The sequence below is a fragment of the Phodopus roborovskii genome, unplaced genomic scaffold (genome assembly GCF_943737965.1).
Source record: "Phodopus roborovskii unplaced genomic scaffold, PHOROB, whole genome shotgun sequence".
Lineage (NCBI taxonomy): Eukaryota > Metazoa > Chordata > Mammalia > Rodentia > Cricetidae > Phodopus > Phodopus roborovskii.
In genome coordinates this window covers 23,531,330-23,556,632 of record NW_026126418.1, presented here as the reverse complement: position 1 = coordinate 23,556,632, position 25,303 = coordinate 23,531,330, and positions in this window count along the sequence as shown.

Sequence of the window (25,303 nt, the reverse complement as noted above, 5' to 3'; positions counted from 1 at the left end):
GGGGTTATAGGTCTATTTCAGTTGTTGGTCTGTTCTTGATTTAATTTTTTTAAGTGATAGTTATCCAGAAATTTGTCCATTTTTTTTTTAATTTTCAAATTTTGTGGAGTACATATTTTCAAAGTATGACCTGACCTGAAAATTGTCTGGATTTCCAGAGTGTCTGTTGTTATGTACCCCCTTTCATTTCTGATTTTGTTAATTTGCATGTTCACTGTCTGCTTTTTGGTTAGTTTGTATAAAGGTTTGTCTATCTTGTTGACTTTCTTGAAAAACCAACTCTTTGTTGCATTGAAATTTTTGTATTGTTTTCCTTTTTTCTATTTTGTTGATTTCACCCTCAAATTATTTCCTGGCATCTTCTGCTCTGGGTTGAATTTTCTTCTTTTTGTTCTAAGGCTTTCAGTTGTGCTGTTAATTCTCTAATGTGACTATCCTCTGTTTTCTTCATATGGGCACTTAGTGCAATGAACTCCCATGGTAACACTGATTTCAAGGTGTCCAATACATTCAGGTTTGTTGTATCCTCATTCTCGTTGAATTTTAGGAAGTCCTTAATTTCTTTCTTTATTTCTTCATTGACCCAGGTATGGTGCTATGGTGCATTGTTCAGTTTCCCTGAGTTTGTAGGATATCTGCAATTTGTGCTGTTGTTGAATCCCAATTTTAAAGCATGGTGGTCAGATGAGATACAGGGAACTATTCCAATTCTTTTGTATCTGTTGAGGTTTTTGATGCCACCTAGTACATGGTCGATTTTAGAGAAGGTTCCATGTCGAGTAGAGAAGAAGGTATATTTTTTGTGTTTGGATGGAATGTTCTATAGATGTCTGTAAGACCTAATTGAGACATAACTTCTGTTAGTTCTTTTGTTTCTTTGTTAAGTTTCTGTCTGGTGGTCCTGTCTTGTGGTGAGAGTTGGGTGTTGAAGTCTCCCACTATGAGTGTGTGAGGTTTTATGTGAGGTTTCAGTTTTCATAACTTTTCTTTTACGGATATGGGTGCCTTTGTATTTGGGGTATAGATGTTCAGAATTGAGACTATTTGTTGATGGATTAATCCTGTGATGAATACAAAATGACCGTCTTCATCTCTTTAGATTAATGTTTGTTTGAAGTCTAACTTGTTAGATATTAGGATAGCCACACCTATTTGCTTCTTGTGCCCATTTGATTGGAAGATCTTTTCCCAGCCCTTTACCCTGAGGTAATGTCTATCTTTGAAGCTTAGATGTATTTCTTGTATGCAGCAGAGGGATGGATTCTGTCCTCGTATCCATTCTGTTAGCCTGTGTCTTTTTACAGGGTAGTTAAGATCATTAATGTTGATCAAGAGTGAGGCCCATTGATTGCTAATGCTTGTTTGTTTTAGATTTGTTGTTAGCTGTGGTATTGTGAGTATTTTTGTCCTGCTTTACCTTTGGGTTCTGTTGAAATGAGAATATCTGTTGCCTATGTCTTTGTGAGCATAGTCAACATCCTTGGGCTGGAGTTTTCCTTCCAAAACTTTCTGTATGGCTGGGTTTGTAGATACATATTGTGAAAATCTGGCTTTGTAATTAAATATTTTATTTTCTCCATCTATAGTGATTGAGAGTTTTTCTGGGTATAGTAGACTGGGGTGGCATCCATGGACTCTTAATACTTGTAGAACATCTATCCAGGACCTTCTAGCCTTGAGAATTTCCATGGAGAAGTCAGGTGTAATTTTGATAGGTCTGCCTTTATATGTTACTTGTTCTTTTTTCTCTGCTGTTGTTAATATTCTTTCTTTATTCTATATATTGGTTGCTTTGATTATTATGTGTCAAGTGGTCTTTTTTCTTTGGTCCAGTCTATTTGGTGTTCGGTATGCTTCTTGTCCTTTCATGGGCATGTCCTTCTTAAGAGTGGAAAAGTTTTCCTCAATGATTTTGTTGCATATGTTTTCTGTGTCTTTGAGCTGGCTTCCTCACCTTCCTCTATGCCTATTATTCTTAGGTTTGGCCTTTTCACAGTTTCCCACATTTCCTGGATGTTTTGTGTTAAGGATTTGTTGGATTTATGATTTTCTTTGGCCGATGAATCTATTTCCTCTAGTTTATCTTCCACGCCTCAGATTCTCTCTTCCATATCTTGAATTCTGTTGGTTATGCTTGAGTCTATAGTTCCTGATCATGTGCCCAATTTTCCTATTTCAAGAATTCCTTCAGTTTTTGTTGTCTTTATTGTCTCTACTTCAGTTTTCAAGTCTTGAATGGTTTTCTTTGTTTAATTTATTTTTTATTTTATTTTTTTGGCTTTGTGTACTTTCTTGTTTTTTCTTAAAGTTCTTTAATGGATTTTCTCACATGGTCTTTGAGGGCCTCTATCATTTTTATGACAATAATTTTTAAGTCGTTCTCTTCTGCTTCATCTGCTTTCAAATGTTCAGTTTTAGATGGTGTAGGTTCCCTAGATTCTTGTGGTGTTATGCTTGTCTTTTTGTTGTTAGGTGTTTTCTTGCATTGCCATCTTCCCATAGCTTCTTCCTGTACGTTTTGGTGGGTTCTCTCCCTTTCTCTATGGTACTCCCCAGGTGGGTATAGGTGTGTCAGAGGTTTTATGTCTGTAGCTCTGGGTGGTTCAAGCTCTCGATATGGTCTCTGCACAGGCAGGGGCCCGACAATGGGGATCAAAGATCAGGCTCCAGCTGAAACTGGTGATGAGAGTCAAAGATCCCTAAGCCTGGGACTCAGTATGTTCAGTACAGTGATAGGCAGATCTACCTGGGCCTGGCACTCTCCAGCTGAGGCCTTTTTAGCAGAGGCCCTCTGACAGGGAGTCAATGATCCAGACTGCAGGAACTCAGAGCAGCCCTGGAGCAATAGGTGGATCTCTGGAAGGGGTCTGGAACTCCAGTAGAGGACCACCGGTGGGCGTCAGAAATTGGGCAGGTGGAAATTACAGGTGGTCCAGCGTGGATGGGCAGGTCTAGTGTGCTCAGAGCAGCTCAAGGAAGTTCCCTGAAGGTGGCAGGATTGTTGGTTTCACCCTGTCCCAGTGTTCAATCAGAGCGGTGGGACAGTGGGCCGGGTAGGGCACAGGGTAGGGGGAGGGCAAGCTCTTCGTGGTGGTGGGTGGCTGTGTATCAGATATCCAAGAATGCTCTTGACTGGGACAGGACACGGGCAGTAAGATCTGGGTCCAACCCAGGGAGTTCCCAGGGAAGGGTGTGCGGGAGTTCCACCAGAATTGGTCCCAGACTCATCTCTAGCCAATGCCTCGCAATGGGCATCAAAGACGGTAGGGGTCAAGGACTGGGCTGATTCTCAGGACTCAGGATGTTTCCTTACTGTTAGGCAGATCTAGATGGGGCCTGGTACTCTTCAGCTAAGGCCTCTATACCAGAGGCCCTGTGATCTCACCCTCTACTTTCTACTATCTTTGGTATGATGTACTTTGTTGGTTACTGAAAGAGGAACATGGAACCAACCCAGTCACAAAATCATTGTTATACACTTTTTCTTGCCTGAAAAACATGCTAGAACAATGGTGGCACAGACTTGTGGGAGTAGCTAACCAGTGTTTGATTTGACTTAATACCTACTTCATGAGAAGGAACCCATGCATGACACTGCTTGGGTAACCAAGGATCAGAACTAGATAGCCCAGAAACCTAGAGAAAAAAGGGATTCCTAATGCTATTCTACTATACTCATGGATCATTGCCTTATTCAGTTTTCACCAGAGAAGCTTTTGTGGCAGGAGATTGGAACAGATACAAATACTCACAACAGATATTATGTGAAGAGGCTTTTTAAAGTAGAGAGAGGCTTCCATCAAATCCTTTCATTCAGAACTCAGGGCATCCAACAGAAGAGGAGAAGAGAATGTAAGAGTCACAAGGGATGAAGAATATAGGCCTCTGAATCAACTAGCAAGGCACATATAGTCTCACAGAGACTGAAGCAGCAAGCACAGAGCCTACATGGATTTACAACAGGTCTCTCTCTGTCTCTGTCTCTCTCTCTGCCTCTCTCTCTCTCACACACACACACGAATATAATAATTTTTAGATTAGTATATTTATGGGACTTTTGACTATGCTAATGAGTGAGTCTCAGTCTTTTGCCTACTCTTGGGATTTTTTTTCCTTGGGTTGCTCGATACAAATTTGATATTAAAACTTTTCTTTCATCTCATTACATTTTCTTTGATGGGGTTGTTATCTCTTGGAAGCTTACCTGTTCTTTTCTAATGAAGGACAGAAATGGAATGAATTCAGAGGGGAGGGAAGTTGGGGATTATTTGGAAAGAGTAGAGGGGGGAGAAACAATAATCAGGATATAATATATAATAAACAATCTATTGTCAATAAAATAATAATAATAACTATAATAAATGCATATATTTAAAATGTTAAATGAAAACATAAAAAACTGAAGTCATAAGGTTTTAAATTAAAACATCTGAAATTATATAAAGGTTTAAAGTATTTTCATGTGAAAGGAAAATTTATGAAAATAGTTAAGTATAGAAAATTGGTATCATATAAATATAAGATTATTTATTCAAATTTATTGTTCATTTTCTATTTTTCATTAAGTTTATTTTCTCTCACTGTATTCTTCCCGTGTTCATTAAAGGAGTAACACATTTTACATTGATATAGAAAATATGTTTTCTTTAGTACATCCTTTTTTAGAAATTTTAAGTGTCATATAGATAAAATTCATGTGTTGTTTTAACTTTGCAGCATTAGAAAATTGTGGGTTGGAATGTCTCCAAGAGTGTGATGGAGAATAGGGTCATTGCCTCTGTGTGTCTTTGGGAAAGCTTTTATAAATGAAGCTTTTACTTGCTACTTTATGTGAAAATTTTCTTTTATGGCATGTGTGAGAGACTTTTCCTGGGAAGCTTCACCTCACCCACATCTACTTATCCCACAGAAGGATTTAATCCCACAGATTAAAGTAGGGATACCACCTAGTAGAGCTTGGTGATCCACTGTGTTTTATTTGAAATTCTCCCAGGAATATGGGTGAAACATCCTAAGAGTAGAAATATCTCATAGACAGTTGTATCCCTAAACCCACCATGGATGAAAGATGACAAAAGATGGGGATCTAGAACATACTGTACAGCCTACATTCAACTCAGCAGGTTGGTTTGATTGTCTTCCAAGAAACATAAGTCTCTCCTTCTTTTAGGAAACTACTCTGTTCTCAGAGTTTTATTTGCAGCTTGTCTGCTCTAAGAGGGACTCTTAACAGCCTTTATTGTTTACTCTCTGGTGGAGGCAGTGAATCTGCTCAATATGAAGGACTCCCTGAAGCTATTTTGAGTTGTTTACATTCTGTGTTAAAGAAATTCCCTGCATATTGGAATGTTTCTAACTCAAAGAAAACTGTTATAGTATAGGTGTACACATTATCTGGGCTGTTACACTCTTCCTATGGAACTGATACTTAGTGTTTAGGTTAAATTTTTTTTTAAGGTTTTAGTGTCAAGTGTTCATATTTTAAATGCTGAACCAAAGAAATATGCCTTAGACTGAGATTTGAACACCTGAAAATTATATGTAAACTTTTAAATACCTATAAATCACAGGTTTTAATAATGTATTTCTGATTTTATTCATGTACAAAGAGAATAACCTAAAAGTATTCGTAGCATAATTAGTATTTCTTAATGAACTAAGTCTTAAATGTCTTTAAAGCAATCTTTTTCCCAGTGAAATTTAAAGGTGTGCATATTAAATACAGAGTAGATATTTTGGGTATCATGTGATATTTCAGCAGAAGGACTGAACTTCAGGAAAGGTTAGCTTATATCACCAGCATATCCAGAAAGGAGGTTGCACTTGACAAACTTTAAACTGACATTTTGTCTACAAATAAAAGCCATCAAATAGTCAAATATTAAATGAAAAAGTTAAGGACTTAAGGAGTGATTTCAAGCACTGTATTTTTTTTTTCTTATTAAGTCATTGGCTTCTCAGCTATTTTTTCACTTCCTAGTTAAGGTAATCATTTTTTGTTCATGAAAGTGTTTGAGCACTTGTTTATCATACTTAACTCTCTCTTTTCACATCTCTCTGACAAACAAAATTGAGGGCACTAAATTTAAGCCAAGTGCAGTTGCAGCCCTTAAGTAGACTTGTAGTGAATTGTGATGAATCTCAAGTTTAATGAGGGTTACTTGAATTGGGTAGGAATGGTAAGTTATTAGTAGTATATTTGGTTTATAACAATACCATTCATCTAAAGGGTATTGAAAAATTATCATCAACATATATAATTTATTCTGGAGGGATCAAGGTTTGAGGAATGGGTTAACTGCACAATCCAGACAGTAAATTCAAGTAGTATTTCATCAGGACGGAAAAGACTTTATTAAATAAAAATAAACTAGACTGGAAATAGCAAAATTATCTAACAGGAACAAATAAGAGTGGAATGGGTCCAGATAATGGCATCACTATTCAATGACCTGCTCAAGCTCCAGAGAAATTAGCATGCTAAAAATGGGAAATTTAGGGCAATTGGCAGCTATAATGAACAAATTCAAAGTGAGGAATTTGAACTAATTTAGTTAGACCACAAGTGGGTTACACCACATGTGACAAAGATCAGTGTAACACATTTGTGAGTCAAAATAAATGCAAACCGCAATGTGATTTTTCAAGGGAGCTAAGCTCTGGAGCTGTGTTACCTAATAGGTATCACCAGTCATGTGACTATCAACTTATATTAAGTCAACTTGAAATGCACATGGGAGTCTGCCTTGGACCTTGCCCTGGTCCTGATATCCACTTGAGGATTTTGACTCATTTATTGCTTCTAATACAAATGCATATTTCCACAACTAAGGAAAATTTAATTGGTACTCTTTTGGATGAAACTCATTAGTGACTCTACTGGAGAGACTTGAACTATAAAAGGTAATTTTAATGATTAAACATTATTCATATGAGGAATGACATAACTATTTACAAATTTAAATACAGATGAAATTATATAAATAATTGTTACATATAGTTATGTTTCCAAGAAAAGCTATTATATTCTAAGAACGTTTTTCTCAAAATCACATTTAGTTGAGGCAGGACCAATCCCCCGCATCAGTGTTAAGCAAGGCATCCCAACATATGGAATGGATTTCAGAAGTCCAGCTCATATTCTAGGGATAAATCCTGGTTCCATTGCTAGGCTCCCACAAACAGATCTTGTTCTTGATAGAAAAATACCATCTTAAAATTTAAAGGTAAAATTTCTTCTACCTGTTACCCAGTGACATAAATGGTTTCTTTCAGCATATAGTTCCTCTTTTGAAGCAATATATACACCACACCATACACACACAAACAGTCATATACACAAACACCACACATGCACCACACACAGAAACACACACATTCATACACACATCCACACATACACACACACACACACACACACACCACAGACACTCATACACCCAGACATACACAGACACCACACCACACACACACACACAAACAACAAACACACACACACACACACACACACACACACACACACAAACACACATTGAAGGGCCCAGACCATCACCTAGACCCCTTCTTTGGCAGGCATGACATGTTTGCAGAAAGGAACCAGCAAGATGTAGGCCCCCGACTCAGCAGCATGTGCTGAGCTCCATAACCTTGCCCAACCTTTCCCTAATTACAGGGAAGAATCTGCTAGATAGCCTCCATGTGGTAAGAAATCAATCAGAAGTTAGCTGGCAGGCTTTGGGTGTGCCTTATTGATAATACTGGAATGTAGTAGGTAGCAATATCCCTTGGATAGCTTCCAGGCATAGCAACTTTTATGCAGCAGCTGCGGCAGCTGACCAATCAACTCAAGACAGGTTGTGCCAATCTTCCAATCCTGAGACTGTTACTATGTAACTAGCAGACCCTCAGATACTCCCTTTGCTCTACCTCCAATATATACCCTGCCTCACTGTTGCTCCGGATCCCCCCTACTCCACCCACTGTGTTGGATGACCCAAGTTAATTTGTAATTAAAAAGAATTTTTGCTTTTGCATCATATCTGGTCTCTTGGTGGTTTTGGGGGTATAGAGTATGGGCACAACAACACCACAGACAAACACTCATACACACAGACACTCACTCCTACACACATACATACAAACACACACACACACACACACACACACACCACAGTCTAACAGTAATATACACAGATACTCACTCATATACACACAAATACACACAGACACCACACCATACACACAGACACATCACACACCACAGAAACACATACAGCATGCACAAAACACACACAAAAACACATTCATTCATATACACATGCACACACACACACTCTCACACACACACACACACACACAAATAGCATTTTGGATTTGTGCTTGTATACCTCAAGGGCCTCTTTTTCCCTGAAAATAATAGTACTCGTTATTGGGTTGTTTTCTTATGGAGCTGAAGATATGCCACATTTCATTTCTAGATACAAAAATTATGCTTCAGTGAGAGTTCTATACAACATATACTAGAGGATTCCCCCAGAGGACTCAACACAAACCTCAGCTTTTTTAATTGCCATGCAACACCAATACAATAGTTCCCCAACTAAATGAAAAGGTCAACACCTCTTAGAACCTGTTGAACAAAGGAAAGGAATTGGTGCTTTCATGAAAAATGGTATTAACCAAATTCTTTCTTTCTTAAAAAGTATTTTATCCCAACTTTTTGAAAATAAAACAGGACATGTGAGAAATAGCTAACATCTGATTTATAATTAGCAGGAAAATAGTTGAGAGAAGCCAAGTTAGAATTGATCAAAATGCTATAGTTAGTAATTAGTAATTTCAAACATGTTGAATAAATTAGAAAGAAAATAGGACAGAATGAATAAAAGTTTAGTAATTTAAACATATAAATGGCATATTTAATAATGACTCAAAACAGGTTTTGAAATTGAAATTAGATATTGAGAAGTAAGGTCTATAACACAGTGATCTGAGTGGAGGAGAGGGACATTTGACACACTGTGATGCTATGGAAATTACCAAAAAATAGGGGAAGCTTTACAAACAGCTGAATAACAACTTGGGTATTGAGGGTAACAAGCAAATGCCCAATATAAGTTTAAATTAAATTTGTAAAAATTAAGATAATAAGTCATTTAAAACAATCCTTAAAGAGACAAAATAGACTATACTGTGAGCAATTCAGAAAAATTCAGGAGAAAAAAAAATGTAAACTAATAATGATTACACCATTGACATAAGCTGAAGCCAAAGAGAACACTATAAAAGCCAAGAGAAAACATAGGCAAAGCAACATCCTTATAAACAACAACAACAAAATAATAATAAATGCCAGAAATAGTGAAAGGAAATAAAGCAAGACTTTGAAAAACAAAATAATAAACAAAAATAACTTTCCTAGAGTCATTCATGTGCACATCAATGATTTTTAAAATGACATCTTTTCTTTGTATAAATGAAAAGCTCATCTCCTCCCAGTTCCCCCACCTCCCCACACCCTCCATCCACTCTTCCTCATCTCTTTCTCTTCAATAAGGGAAGGCCTTCCATGAATATCAGCCCACCTGGCTCATCCAGTGGCAGTGAGACTAGGCACCTCCTCTCCTATTAAGGCTGGATGAGGCAATTAGGTAGGAGGAATAGGTTCCAAAAGCAGGCAACAGAGTCAGACAGTCTCTGACTTCACTATAAGGAGTATTAAAGGTAGACCCAGTTACACAATTGTAACATATATGGAGAAGGCCCTAGGTTGTCGGTTCAGTTTTTGTGAGCCCCTGTGGGTCCAGATTAGTTGATCCTGTGGTTTATTGTGGTGTCCTTGGTCCCACTGGTTCTCATAATCCTTCCATGCTTTTTTCCCCCACAGGATTTCCCAAGGTCAGCCTAATATTTGGCTGTGAGTCTCTACCTCTGTTTCCATCAGTTATTGGATGAAGGCTCTCTGATGACAACCAGGTAAGCCAATCCATGTGTATAGCAGAATATCATTAGGAATCATTTCAGTGACTTTTTTTTATCCACAGTTGTGCTTGGATCTACCCTGGGTCTCTTGAGTATCTTGCCCCTGAGCCTGAAGTGAGTGCCCTCTCACCATGTGGGTCTCTAGCTGGACCAGTCGTTAGTGGATTACTCCAACAATTTCTGAAATAACTTTACACCAGTATATCTTGGAGGCAGAATAAATCGTAGGTTGAAGGGTTTGGTTCCCAATTCCTTCATGGACTTCTTGCCTGATTACCAAAGATGACTGATTCCTACTCTGTAAAACATATTGCTAGGAGTCTTAGCTAGGATCACCCTTGTAGATTCCAGGGAGTTTCCTTCTTTAGCATTTCTTATAATGCTAGTGTGGTGGTGAAAAATTCTGTCAGCATTTTATTTTTACATAGCAAAAAGTCATTTTAAAAATTGTTGGTGTGCCTATTAATGATTCTAGGAAAGTAGGAAAGTCATTTTTTTATATAATTTTGTTTTTCAAAGACTTGTTCTATTTCCTTTAATATTTTCTGTCATTTATTACTATTATTATTATCATCATTGTTTAGTAGGAAACTTTGATTGGAATGTAAAAGCAAAAATAACTAATAAATAAATAAAAACAGAAAACAAAGAAAGGAAAGGTCCCAAATGAATGTAAACACAGAAACTAATAACTCATATTTTAAGTATCATCTATGATTACATTGTATATTTATTCAAGTGAACCATTACATTCCTTATAGCATAAAGTCATGATAGGATATAAATGTGATCTACAGAGTATGTACCCCAGAGTCTATTGGTTTAACAGTGTCTATTTTCTTGACCTGGCCATGAGCTTCAAAAAAAAAATAGCATTTCTGCATTCTGTGGTTTGTCAAAGCATCTTAAAACAGCAGATATTTGGCAATTATCTATGAACTAAACTCCAATTTGATCAGTAGTACTATGACTAAGGTATTCTTATCCTGGTTATGAGAAAACTGAAACATGGACTGAATTAGCCAAGGTAATGTAGATTGAATTTGGCAGAGAGATTTAATACAATGTTCTTGTAAGGACCCTAACACTCCCTTTCCACTGATGCCCAACAAATGAGAAAACACTAGATTTTAGAACAGCATTGTAAAATTTTTGCCAACTTCCCACAGGGATAGCTTCTTCTGTGAGGACAGTGTGGTGGTGATAAAGGTGTGGAACATTACCTCTGGCTTCTTAAAAAGGAAAGAGGAAAGAACCACTTTAGTGTAGTAGACTACATGTCAGGCTTTTGGAAGAGAAGGACTTGTATATTTGCTTGCCTGTTCAAGGCTACAAGACTCTGTGATTTCACACTTCTGATACCCTCAACTGAAGCTCAGAGTTACCAGGCAAACTGCTTGGGAAATTATTTAACATAATTGTAGTTATTCATTATTTTTGATATTTACACAGGAGTTCTGGATCCTATATATTTACATTGATCATGTTTTTGACATACCTTGCTTCATCAGGAGTGTTTCATTTATTCAGATAATAAGAGAATTATTCATAAATTCTAGTAGGCAATGAAAACAAAGTGTTGTGGAGATATGAAACACAATCTATGTATTTGATATGTATCTTTTGTGACTATTGACTGTTGACTATGACCTTTTAGAAGAAAAAATTATGAAACTTCATGCAATATGCACAGTATCAAGGGATTTCTCGTTTTCCCTTCTCTTTACATTATATATTTTTAAGAAGGAATCTTACTGAAAAAACAATCTACACGGTAATATAAAATCATTAAAGAACACATGAATATATAATGTATATGAAGAGTCTACCTTTGTGCTAAAATCCTATATATGACTTTACATGACAAATCACAGACTGTTACAAAGAATTGAACACACATCACAAATGTAACTGCAGTCATATCTGTAGCTATTACAGTGGTTGTAAGCTGCTTGGTGTGGTTACTGAGAACTGAACTTGGATCCTGCGCAGGAACAGTGCATATTCTTTGCAACCAAATTATCTCTTGCACTCCAAATATTGAAAATTTTGTATTTTTATTTTTAGTAATTATAGATTACTGTAAAGAGTAAGGCTTTTCCACCCACCGCTGGTTTTGTTCCACTGCCTTGGTAGCCCCAATTAATGCACAGAGACTTTGTATTTGATATAATGCTGTTGGCCAGGTACTAGTTTCTTATCGGCTAGCTCTATCTTAAGTATTAACCCATTTCTGTTGATCTATGTATTTTCACGTGGTTTCCTTACCAGGGAGTGGGGCAGGCGTCTGGTCTCCCCCGTCTCTCTATGTTGACTGCTCTTTACTCGTTCCTCTCTCCTCCTTGTCTCCTAGTCCCTCCTATCTTCCTTTCCTATTGGCCAACAGTGCTTTATTCATTAACCAGTATGAGAAACATATTTATATATTTCATCTCCTCTTTTCTGTCTAAATAAAAAGAACAGTTTTAACCTTAACATACTAAAATATATCACACAACAGTTATCAAATAAGAATCACAGTTAACAATATTTAGTCCATTAACATTTGGTAAGATTTAAAGAAAATATTCCCTCTATCCTATCTTTGTGTATCTAAAGTCTATGTAAGTTATCTTTAATCCTAACTAAGAAAAACAATAACCATAACTATCTGTCTTCAACTCCATCAAAGACCACAGACGGATAATGTATAAACTCTAGAAATGACAGAGATATCTTGCCTTCTCAGTCACCTGAAGTTCTTTTGTAATCTTCCATCTTCAGCCTATAGGCCATAGTGTGTCGGGCAGACTCTTCAGCAAAGCAGGAAACTTTAAACTGTCTTCTTGTATTGGCAATTTGTCAGTCACTTTTCTCTGTGTCCTGCAGACTGTCTGGCAGATTCTTCCATGAAGCAGGAACTCTGTAGCAATGTCCATGTTGAATCAGCAGTCACTTTTCTGTGGGCCCTGCATATCCAGTTTATACAGCATAAAGTCAAACAGTCCAGGCAAGAGCAGTATCTTGTCCAAATGGCTACTCTTGCCATATTGGGAGCAAACTTCATAACTCCTTTCTTCAAGGTCCATCTTCCTTTCTGATGCAGGTGGTGTTGCCAGGAGCAGTTATGTCTCACTGTGAAGATAATTCTAAACCATTTTAAATGCTATATTCTGTAGGTCTTTTAAAGATTTGAAGAATGCCTATTCATCTTAAATACATCTCTATATATCTAGAAAACATAACTAACTTAACTATATGTTTTGAATATTATAGGTAAAACATAACTTAAGTTTTGATAATTATAGGTAACTATCTAAATTTGTACTAAATTATACATTACATTTTTAAATGAGCTACATAAACACAATACCTAAACAAGAGGAGAAATATACATATCACAAAATTGAATTTAAATTGTATCAATAAATGAAAATCCATCCCAAAACAAAATATTCATATCTATACCCTAATTCCCTTTTTACCTTTAACAATATATTGATTGTGATCATTAACCATTTATACTCAACCCCATTTAAATGAAAACAAACATTTATAAACAATATTTGGGAATTTGGGCGTTGTTCTTTCCAAACTACTTCCTGCTGATAGAGGGCGCTGTCATGGGGATCCTAAGAAGATGGAGAAATCCTGGCTGTAGTCTGTAAGGCTGCTTTGTTCAGTCGTTTTGAATGTAGGTTCACCTGGTACTCTGTTTCAGGGGGTCTGGTTGCTCAAACCATAATTAGTAAGGAAGGAATCCACATCTTTTCATTTTCTGTGGAAACAAAATTAGAAATCCTTTTCCCCAGTAACTTGTCCTTGAACTTAAATTTTGGAGTCAAAGCATTTTTAAAATATATAAATTGAATTAATCCAATTAATAGTTGTTTCCTAAGCAGTCAAATGATATAAAGACAATATAACACCATACAGTAACCAGATTCTCTCTGAGCTTTTCATCTTTACGTGGCTTTATTATTACTTTGTTTCTTTTACTTTCTATTTTTTTTTTTTTTTATTTTAAGCTGCTTGTTGTGCTTACTGAAAACTGAACTTGGATCCTGCGCAGGAACAGTGCATATTCTTTGCAACCAAATTATGTCTTGCACTCCAAATATTGAAAATTTTGTATTCTTATTTTTAGTAATCATAGATTACATTCAGCAAAAGTAAACTTTATATAAAGATTCATAATTATTTATTCTCTATATTTTATGCTCCTCATTGCACCTCTTTCAGCCCATATCACCTATGCCTGTCGTTTTCTACTAACTTTTATACCATTCTGTTGTTGTTGTTGTTGATATGAAGGAGTCATAAATCAAGTAGACCTATCTGCCTCATTTTATTTGTTATATTTATGTCAAACAAATATGGGTAAGTATCACTATGATAAATATGACAACATTATAAAATTTTAAAACTTTCATTTTTTTAAAGGAAATCTAACAATAAAAATTGTTGTAAGAAAACATAGTGTTTTGACTTTCTGAGTTTGGGTTACCTTACGTAGTATAAGTGTAGTGTTTTCTAGTTTTATCCATTTACCTGCAAATATAATTTTTCTTTATAGCTGAATAGTATTCCATTGTGTATATTACTACATTTTCAATATCCATCCACCAATTAATGGATATTTAAGTTGTTCCCAATTCCTAACTACTGGGAACAGAGCAGCAGTGGTAATGTCAAATTCTTTGGGAATATGCAGTGAAGTACTGCTGCTAATTCATATGGAGATTTATTTGTACTTTCTTTTAGAATTCTCCATACTAATTTTCAGAGACTCCATCAATTTGAAATTCCATCAACAGTAAATTAAATCAATAGAGCTATCCTCTTTTCCTGCATCTTTACCAGCATTTCTTTTTAATTGTTTTCTTGATCGTAGCTATTCTGACTTGGTTAAGATACTCAAAGTAAAATAGCACCTGGCATTGGTGGTGCAAGCCTCTAATCCCAGCACTTGTAAGGCAGAGGCAGGTGGATCTCTTTGAGTTTAAGGCCAGTCTGATCTACAGGGCTAGTTCCAGGACAGACTCCAAAGCAATACAGAAAAACCCTGTCTCAAAAAACCAAAAATAAATAAATAAATAAATAAATAAATAAATACATTTCAAAGTCTGCTCTTCCAGTGCTGCTGGGAGAACAAACTTGTATATCCATTTTGGAAATCAGTATGGCAGTTTCTAAGAAAATTGGGAATCAATATACCTCAAGAATCAGTGATACTACTCTTCAACATTTACCCTAAGAAAGCTCAATCATATCACAAGGATATTATTGGCTTAACAATGTTCATAGGGACAGCATTATGTGTATTGGCCAGATCCTGGAAACAAGTTTGATGCCCCTCAACTGAAGAATGGATAAGTAAAATATAGAACATTTACAAAATGGAGTACTATTCACCTGAAAAAAAAAAAAAAAAAAAAAAAAAAAGATGACTCCATGGGAATTTTCAAAGGAGGGACAAAACTAGAAAAAAAAAAAAACTTTCTGAATGAGGTAACATAGACTCAGAAGAACAAATATGTTCTTTATTCACTTGTAAGTGGATATTAGATGTAAAATAAAGGATAACCATATTAAAATCCACAGCTCAAGAGAATCTAGATAAGAAGGAGAACCCTAAGAGGGACACATTTCTCTCCCTGGGAAGAGAAATTAGATGATATCTACAGGGCAAACTTGGGCTGGAGGGTGCTAAGGGGGAGGGGTGGGGACTGAGAACAGGAGGAAACAAGATGGCCTAGGTGGGGAGGAGTGCAGTAGAAGAGGAACAAAAGAGATGTCTTAATAAAAAGATTCACTATGGAGGACCCAACTAAGACTCCTAAGAATAGTATAGAGGATGACTTAGTTGACCTACCCCTGTAATCAGAATGATGAATGCCCCAATTATCATCATAGAGTCCTCATCCAGTAATTGATGGGATCAGATGCAGAGATCAACAACCAAGAACCAGGCTTAGCTCCAGGAACCTAGTCCAAGAGAGGGAGGAAGGAAATATATGAGCAAAGGAGGACAAGATCATGATGGAGAAATCTACAGAGACAGCTGAACCAAGCTTGTGGAAACTAATGAACTCTAGACCTACAACTGTGAAGACTTCAGGGGATGGAACTAGGCCCTCTGGTTGTGGGAGGCAGATGGGAATCTTGGATTATTTGAGCTGCCCCTGGCACTAGGAACACAATACAAACCTGATACTTAAGCTAGCTTGTTAGAGCCCATTCCTTACGATGGGATGCCATGTTCAGTCTTAATGCATGACAGAGGAGCTGGGCACTGGCCCCTTCCTATTGTGCCAGTCTATGTTGACTCTTCTTGATAGCCCTTACCCATGAGGAGGAGTGGACAGGGAGTGGGCTAGGGGGGAGGTAAGGGTTGTTGGAGGAGGCAAAAGGTGTGTGAGGAGGGATGGGAGGGAGATCTGTGTTTGGAATATAAAATGAAGTCAAAAAAGGGGGAAAAACATCTCTAAATAGATATGATTTTCCTTTCCCTAGTTGTTGAGAATGTTGAATATTTTTGAGGTTTTTTTGTTTTAGTTATTGCTATTTACTTCTTCTAATAACCCTGTTTAATTGTTTTAGCCAATTTTGAAATTTTTAATCATCTTATATATGAATAAGTGTTTTTCTTGCATACATGTATGATCACCATTTGCATTTCTGGTTCCCTCAGATGGAGGACATCACAAGCAATAGAACTAGAATTACAGTTCAATATAAGTGCCCATGTGGTGATGTGACGTAAACTTGGGTCATCTGCAAGATTCCAATACACTTGGTAATTGTGAGCCATTTCTTAATCCCCATTGCTAACTTTGATTAAGCTTTTGCTTTCTTGGCTCAATTTTGAATTCTTTATATATTCTGGATATTAATCCTTTACTAATATATAAACTTGGCAAACATTCTTCTGGGCTTCCCCTTCACTCATTTTACTGCTTTCTTTTCTGTTCAGACCTTAGTTTTATGATGTTTCATTTGTCAGTATCATCATATCCCTTTCTCAGACCATATTACCAAAGGACACTGTATATTTGTTTGGGACTAAAACTATGAAAACTATAAAATATTAAAAATTATATTTCTGAGATCCATACTTTGAGATATTGTTATTTTTAAGGGTCTGTTATTCTGCCCATCAGAGAAGTACATAAGTTAAAATACATATTCACATATAATACTGTTTTGAAGTAAATTTTATCTGTTTTGCTAGACTTTAATACTACCAATGCAATACAGTGTGACATGATATAGAGATAGTCATTTCTTTTCTCTGTAGAAGTAAAATATTTGAGTTTTAATACTTGACATAGCATATGGCTCATCACTTTCTTGAATATCAGAAATACATTTCTTAGAAAACCATATGTGTGTTTCACTTAGATAGAATCTGGTTCATATAATCTGTATTCAATTTTTCCCTAAATTAGAATAATCTAAATCTAGCTTATTTTGAGAACATGTTATTTTTGAAATTGTTAATCACTGGCACTGTTTTTGTGGAAACACATGTAACTAACATTTCATTTCACATACATGCAGATTCCAGGATTGGCCATGTAACAGTAGATAAAGCAAAAGTAAAGCATTAGAAAATACTAGTATATTTGTGTTGCTTGGGTACCAAGGATTGTGGGCTCATTAAAAGAGTTTGGCAATGAATCTTCTGTTTCTATTGTGTGGAAAAATTTAAAGAGTATTGGAATTAGCTCTTCCTTGAATTTCTGGTAGAATTCTGCACTGAAGCCTTCGTGTCATGCCCGGGTTTTTTTTTTTTTTTTTTGTTGGAAGGCTTTCAATAACTGCTTCTATTTCATTGGGGTTATAGGTCTGTTTAAGTTGTTTGTCTGTTCTTAATTTAATTTTGGTAAATGATAGTTATCGAGAAATTTGTCCATTTCCTTTGAATTTTCAAATTTTGTGGAGTGCATATTTTCAAAGTATGACCTGAAAATTGTCTGGATTTCCTGAGTGTCCATTGCTATGTCCCCCTTTTCGCTTTTGATTTTGTTAATTTGCATGTTCTCTCTCTGCTTTCTCATTAGATTGGATAAAGGTTTGTCTATCTTGATTTTTTTTTCAAAAAACCAACTCTTTGTTGCATTGATTTTTTTTGTATTGTTTTCCTGATTTCTATTTTATTGATTTCAGCCATCTAATTGATTATTTCCTAGCATCTAGTCCTCCAGAGTGAATTTACTTCTTTTGTTCTAAGGCTTTCAATTGTGCTTTTAATTCTCTAATGTTACTATCCTCTGTTTTCTCCTTATAGGCACTTAGTGCAATTAACTTCCCTCGGAACACTTTTTTCAGGGTATCCCATAAGTTCGGGTATGTTGTGTCGTCATTCTCCTTGAATTTTAGGAAGTCCTTAATTTCTTTCTTTCTTCTTTGACCCAGGTATGGTGCAGTTATGCATTGTTCACTTTCCATGAATTTGTAGGGTTTCTGTGATTTGTGTTGTTGTTTAATTTCAATTTTAAAGCATGATGGTCTCATAAGATACAGGGGACTATTCCAATTTTTTGTATCTGTTTAAGTTTCTTATGTCGTGGTCGACTTTAGAGAAGGTTCCATGTGGAGCAGAGAAGAAGGTATATTCTTTTGTGTTTGGATGGAATGTTCTATAGATGTCTGTTAAACCCAAATGAGACATAACTTCTGTTAGTTCTTTTGTTTCTTTGTTGAGTTTCTGACTGGTGGTCCTATCTAATGGTGAGAGTTGTGAAGTCTCCCACTATAAGCGTGAGAGGATTTATGTGAGCTTTGAGATTTTGTAACTTTTCTTTTATGGATGTGGATGCCTTTGTATTTGGGGCATAGATGACTGGAATTGAGACGTTGTGCTAATGGATTTCTCCTGCAATGAAAATGAAATGAACATCTTCATCTCCTTTGATTAATTTTGAAGTCTAACTTGTTAGATATTAGGATAGCCATACCTGCTTGCCTCTTGGGTCCATTTGATTGGAAGATCTTTTCCCAACCCTTTACCCTGAGGTAATGTATTTCTTTGAAGCTTAGGTGTGTTTCTTGTATGCAGAAGAAGGTTGGATTCTGTCCTCATATCCATTCTTTTAGCCTGTGTCTTTTTATAGGTGAGTAAAGACCATTAATGTTGACGGAGAGTGAGGGCCATTGATTGTTAATGCTTGATTGTTTTAAATTTGTTGTTGGTAGTTGTATTGTGAATATATTTGTACTGCTTTACCGTTGGGTTCTGGTGAAGTGGGATTATCTATTGCCTATGTCTTTGTGAGCACAGTTAACTTCTTTGGGTTGGAGTTTTCCTTCCAGAACTTTTTGTAGGGCTGGGTTTGTAGATATGTATTGGGAAAATCTGGCTTTGTCATTAAATATATTTTTTTCTCTGTCTATAGTTATTGAGAGTTTTTCTGGGTATAGTAGATTGTGCTGGCATCCATGGACTCTTAGTACTTGTAGATCATCTATCCAGGACCTACTGACCTTGAGAGTTTCCATGGAGAAGTCAAGTGTAATTTTGATAGGTCTGCCTTTATATGTTACCTGTCCTTTTTCCTTCGCTGCTCTTAATAGTCTTTCTTTATTCTATATGTTACGTGTTTTGATTATTATGTGTCAAGGGATCTTTTTTCTTTGGTCTAGTCTATTTGGTGTTCGGTATGCTACTTGTACTTTCATGGGCATATTCTTCTTTAGATTGGGAAAGTTTTCCTCGATGATTTTGTTGAATATATTTTCTGCATCTTTGAACTGGGCTTCCTCACCTTCCTCTACATCTATTATTCTTAGATTTGGACTTTTCACAGTGTCTCACATTTCCTGGATGTTTTTTGTTAAGGATTTATTGGAGTTATGATTTTCTTTGGTCAATGAATCTATTTCCTCTAGTTTAGCTTCAGCGCCTGAGATTCTCTTTTCCATCTTTTGTATTCTGTTGGTTATGCTTATGTCTGTAGTTCCCGATTATTTGCCCAGTCTTTCTGTTTCCACCCTTCCTTAAGTTTGTGTTCTCTTTATTAACTCCATTTCAGTTTTCAAGTCTTGCACTGTTTTTTTTTTTCATCTGTTTAATTGTTTTTTCTTTGCTTTCTGTACTGTCTTTAAGAAAATCCTTCATTTCTTCCAGTTTTTTATTTGCTTTTTCTTCCATTTCTTTTAGGGATTTTTCTCACATCATCTTGGAGGGCCTCTATCATTTTTATGATGACAATTTTTAAGTCATTCTCTTCTGCTTCATCTGCTTTAGGTGTTCAGATCTAGATAGTGTACAGTCACTAGATTCTGGTGGTGTCATGCTTGTCTTTCTATTGTTAGGTGTTTTTTTTTTTTTTTTTTTTGTGTGTTTGTTTGTTTTTTTTTTTTTTTGTATTGCCATCTTCCTATTGCTTCTTCCAGTAGGTGTAGGTAGAGTCGAACTCTCCCTCTATGGTACTCCCCAGGTTGGCTTAGGTAGGTCAGAGGTTCGATGTCTGTAGCTCTGGGTAGTTTAAGCTCTCTAGGATAACTCTTTTCATGCAGCGGTCTGGTGATGGGGATCAAAGATCAGGCTCCAAGGAACACTGGTGATGGAGGTGAAAGATCATGGAGACTGGGACTCAGGATGTTCCACGTGGCAATAGGCTGATCTAGCCTAGTCCTAGCACTATCCAGCTGAGGCCTCATTAGCAGAAGCCCAGTGATGGAGGTCAAACGTCCAGTCCACAGGGACTCAGAATGGCCTCGAGGGATCAGGCAGATCTCTGGGAGGGGATCTGAACTCCTGTAGATGACTGTGGTGAGGATCAGAGACCAGGCAGGTGTGGATTTCATATTGTCCCACTTATATAGGCACATCTCTAGCAGAGGCCTGGTGATGGGGGTCAAAGGCCATGGGGGTCAAAGACTAGGCTGAGATTCAGGGTGTTTCCACACTGATAGGCAGATCTAGTTGGGGCCTGGAACTCTTTAGCTGAGGCTTCATAAGCAGAGGACTGGCACTAGGGATTTAAGACACAGCTAAGAAAGAAAACTACAGACCAATATCCCTGATGAACTTTGATGCAAAAATATTCAATAAAATACTGGCAAACTGAATCCAAGAATATATCAGAGAAGTCATCCACCATGAAAAAGTAGGCTTCATCTCTGGGTTACAGGGATGGTTTAACATATGAAAATCTATCAACATGATCTACCATATAAACAAACTGAAAAAGAAAAACCATATGATCATCTCCCTAGATGCTTGAAAAACCTTTGAAAATTTCAACACTCTTTCATGATAAAGGTCTTGGAGAGATCAGGGATAACAGGAACATATCTAAGCATAATAAAAGCAATATATAGTAAACCAACAGCCAACATCAAATGGAATGGAGAGAAGTTTAAGGTGATTCCTCTAAAATCAGGAACAAGACAAGGCTGTCCTCTCCCTCCATATATCTTCAATATCATACTTGAAGTTCTAGCTAAAGCTATAAGACAACAAAAGGAGATCAAAGTGATACAAATTGGAAAGGAAGACCTCAAACTGTCTCTGTTTGCAGATGATATGCTAGTTTACATTCGCGACCCAAAAAACTCTACCAGGGAACTCATACAGCTGATAAACACCTTCAGCAAACTAGCAGGATAAAGGATAAACAAAAAAAAATCAGTAGCCCTAATTATTCAGATGACAAAGGTGCTGAGAATAAAATAAGAGAAACATTACCCTTTACAATAGCCACAAACAACATACAGTATCTTGGTGTAATGCTTACTAAACAAGTGAAACACCTATATAATAAGAACTTTGTGTCTTTAAAGAAATAAATTAAAGAAGATACCAGAAAATGGAAAGACCTCCCATGCTCTTGAATAGGTAGGATAAACACAGTAAAAATGGCAAACTTCCTAAAAGCAATTTGCAGATTCAATGCAATCCTCATTAAAATCCCAGGACAATACTTTACTGACCTTAAAAGGATAATAATCAACTTTATTTGGAAAAACAAAAGACTCAGGATAGCCAAAACAACACTGTACAAATAAGAATTGCAGGAGGCATCACCTTCACTAACTTTAGGTTCTACTACAGAGCTATAGTCGTGAAAATAGCCTGGTATTGGCACAAAAATATACAAGTAAACCAATGGAATTGAATCAAAAATCCTGATATTAACTCACACACCTACAACACCTGACTTTTGACCAAACAGCTAAAAGTATGCTATGGGAGGAGGAAAGCATCTTCAAATGGTGCTGGCATAATTGGATGATGGTGTGTAGAAGACTGCAGATAGATCAATGCCTATCGCCATGCACAAAACTCAAGTCCAAATGGGTCAAAGACTTGAACAGATATCTAGCTACACTGAACTGTTTAGAAGACAAAGTGGGAGGTACCACTGAACAAATTGATATAGGAGACCACTTCCTGAACATAACTCCAGGGCACAGACACTGAAAGAAACAATTAATAAATGGGACCTCCTCAAACTTAGAAGCTTCTGTAAGGCAAAGGACATAGTTGACAAGACCAAACAGAAGCCCACAGAATGTGAAAAGGTTTTCACCAATACCACATCTGACAAAGGGCTGATCTCTACAATATACAAGAACTCAAGAAACTAGTCAACAAAACACCAAATAACCCTATTAAAAATGGGGTACAGTACTGAAGAGAGAATTTTCAATAGAGGAAATCAAAAAGGCTGAAAGACACTTAAGAAAATACTCAATATTTTTAGCTATCATTGAAATGGAAATCAAAACAACTTTGTGATACCATCTTACTCCTGCTATAATGGCTAAAATTAGAAACGCCAATGACAACTTATATGGAGAAAAGGGAACCAACTTTTGCAGCCATTTTGGAGATAAGTATGGTGTTTCCTCAGGAAAATGGGAATCAGTCTACCACAGTACCTGGCAATCCCTGTTTTAGGCATATACCCAAATGATCCACATCCATGCAAAAAAAGACATGTGTTAAACTATGTTCACAGCAGCATTATTTGTAATAGCAAGAATCTGGAAGCAACCTAGATGCCCCTCAACTGAAGAATGGATAAAGATAATGTGCTACATCTACACAATGGAATACTACTCTGCAGAAAAAAAAATAATATCTTGCTATACACAGGCAAGTGGATGGAACTTGAAGAAACTATCCTGAACGAGGTAACCCAGTCAAAAGAAAGAGGAACATTTTATGTACTCACTCATATATGCATTTTAGATCTTGAACAAAGGATCACCAGCCTTTATTTCACACTGCCAATGGAACTAGGATATATGTTGGATTCTAAAAGATTATTATACGGTCCCTTACAGAAGGGAGAAGGGAGAAGTTCTCCAGAGCACATGGGGAGTGGAGGGGGCAGTGAGTGGAGAGGGCACTAGGAGAAAGAGAAGGGAAGGAGAGGAAAGCATATAGGACTAGGAAGATTGAGTCAGGGGAGGAATAGAAGGCAGGAGAGAGAGAGAGAGAGAGAGAGAGAGAGAGAGAGAGAGAGAGAGAGAGAGAGAGAGAGAACATAAAAGACGGAGCCATTATAAGATTGAAATGAAAACAGAACCTAAAAAAATGTCCAGATACCTACAAGTCTGACTCCAACTAACAATTTGAGCAACAGTGGATAAGACCATAATTGCCCTTCTCTGATAATGAGATCAACGACTATCTTATCCACCATCATGGAGCCCTCATCTACTACCTGTTGGGAACAGAAGCAAACACCCATACCTAAAAACTGAGTCGAACTAGAATCCAGATGCAGAGAGGGAGGACAAGACCATGCTGCAGAAACACATAGAGACTGTGGACCTGAACAAGGAGGGGCTAACAGGCTCCCAGACTGATATCTGGGGATCTAGCATGGGACTGACTCAGAACCCCTATAATGGATCTCTGCTAGAAGGCCTGAGCAGTTTAAGGGACCACAGACAGTGAAACCAGGATGTATTCCTGGTGCACAAAAGACCCTGCTGACACATCCCCCATGGAGGAATACTCCCTTAACCTAGAGACAGGAGAGAAGTCCTAGTCCCTACTTCAAATGACTTTATAGATTTCAATGACCCCTTCTGGATGTCAGCGCCCTACATGTGGAGTGGGGGTGGGTGGGAGGGGTGGGTAGTCTGGGTGCATGTAAGGGGAGGAGAGCGGAAAGAGGGAGGGATGGATGGAGGACAGGAGAGAGGGAGAGGGGCCTGGGATCAATATGTAAAAAAATAAATAAAATAAAAAAGTTTAAAAAAAAAGAAATGGAAGAAAAAACAAAACATAACAAAGAAAAAAAAAACAAAGAAAAAAATAAAAGACTAATATATTATGCTTCTACTGGAAAATCCTTGGAATAGAATTGTGAGGTTTACTACCAAATAATAGGTGAATGTGGGCAAATGCACTGAAAAATCATCCATGTCTTCCAATCGTATGAAGGGTGAAATATATACCTTTGAAGCCTTTTTAGAATTCCAACCCTGATGAACCTATCAGATATATTTGTCTATAATGGTAACACTAAGCAAGTCCAATAATGCATATGTAAGTCAATCTGGGCTGAAATTACTGACATCTAAGTCATATGCAATCAGATATCACTTTTCATAAGTCAGTGAACTTTGGAATGTATTGGTATGTAGTGATAAATAAACAGAAAGAACAATTTACTTGTATAATGGGGCATTCCCATTACAAATATTTTAAACGTGCTATTAAAATGTGCAGCAAGTAGCAGTTAGAGGTTTGACAGTATAATGTGTCTTTATTTGAATTAAGTAACAATTGAAGACACTGTTATTAATGCCACGAGAGAGGAGGATATGTGGTGACACGCTAGGGTTGGTAAATATGCCACACTTGATATCTTAGAACACAGGAAATTTACAAAGTGAATGCAAGAGATTTGGGTAAGAAGATTGTCTGGCAGAATTTTCAAAGCTCTGGTTGGTTCTTTTCAGTACCTTTATGAGGTATTATAAAATCAGAAATGAGCCAAAGAATGAAATAATTACTTTTCAGTCAGAATTTAAGAAGTTAAAGCATAAAATTGATTTGCATCTCTATTTTCCTCACATGACAAACAATATTTAAAGTAAAAAAAGAATAATATTGAGTTGAACTGAAAGAACCCTTGTTAAGAAATATTGAAGATATTGCCTAACACGTTCAGTTAAACAAAGGATTTTAGGGAATTTTAAAACATTACTCCACTGTTACTTTATATTCAGCTCCCCCCTCCACCCAAGAGGGAGGCTAATCTTCAAACAAACAAACAAACAAACAAAATAAATAATGGAAGAGAAACGTTCTGAATGTGGTATTTTCAGGGAGGACTGAACCTATTTATATTCACAGCAAACTCTAAAG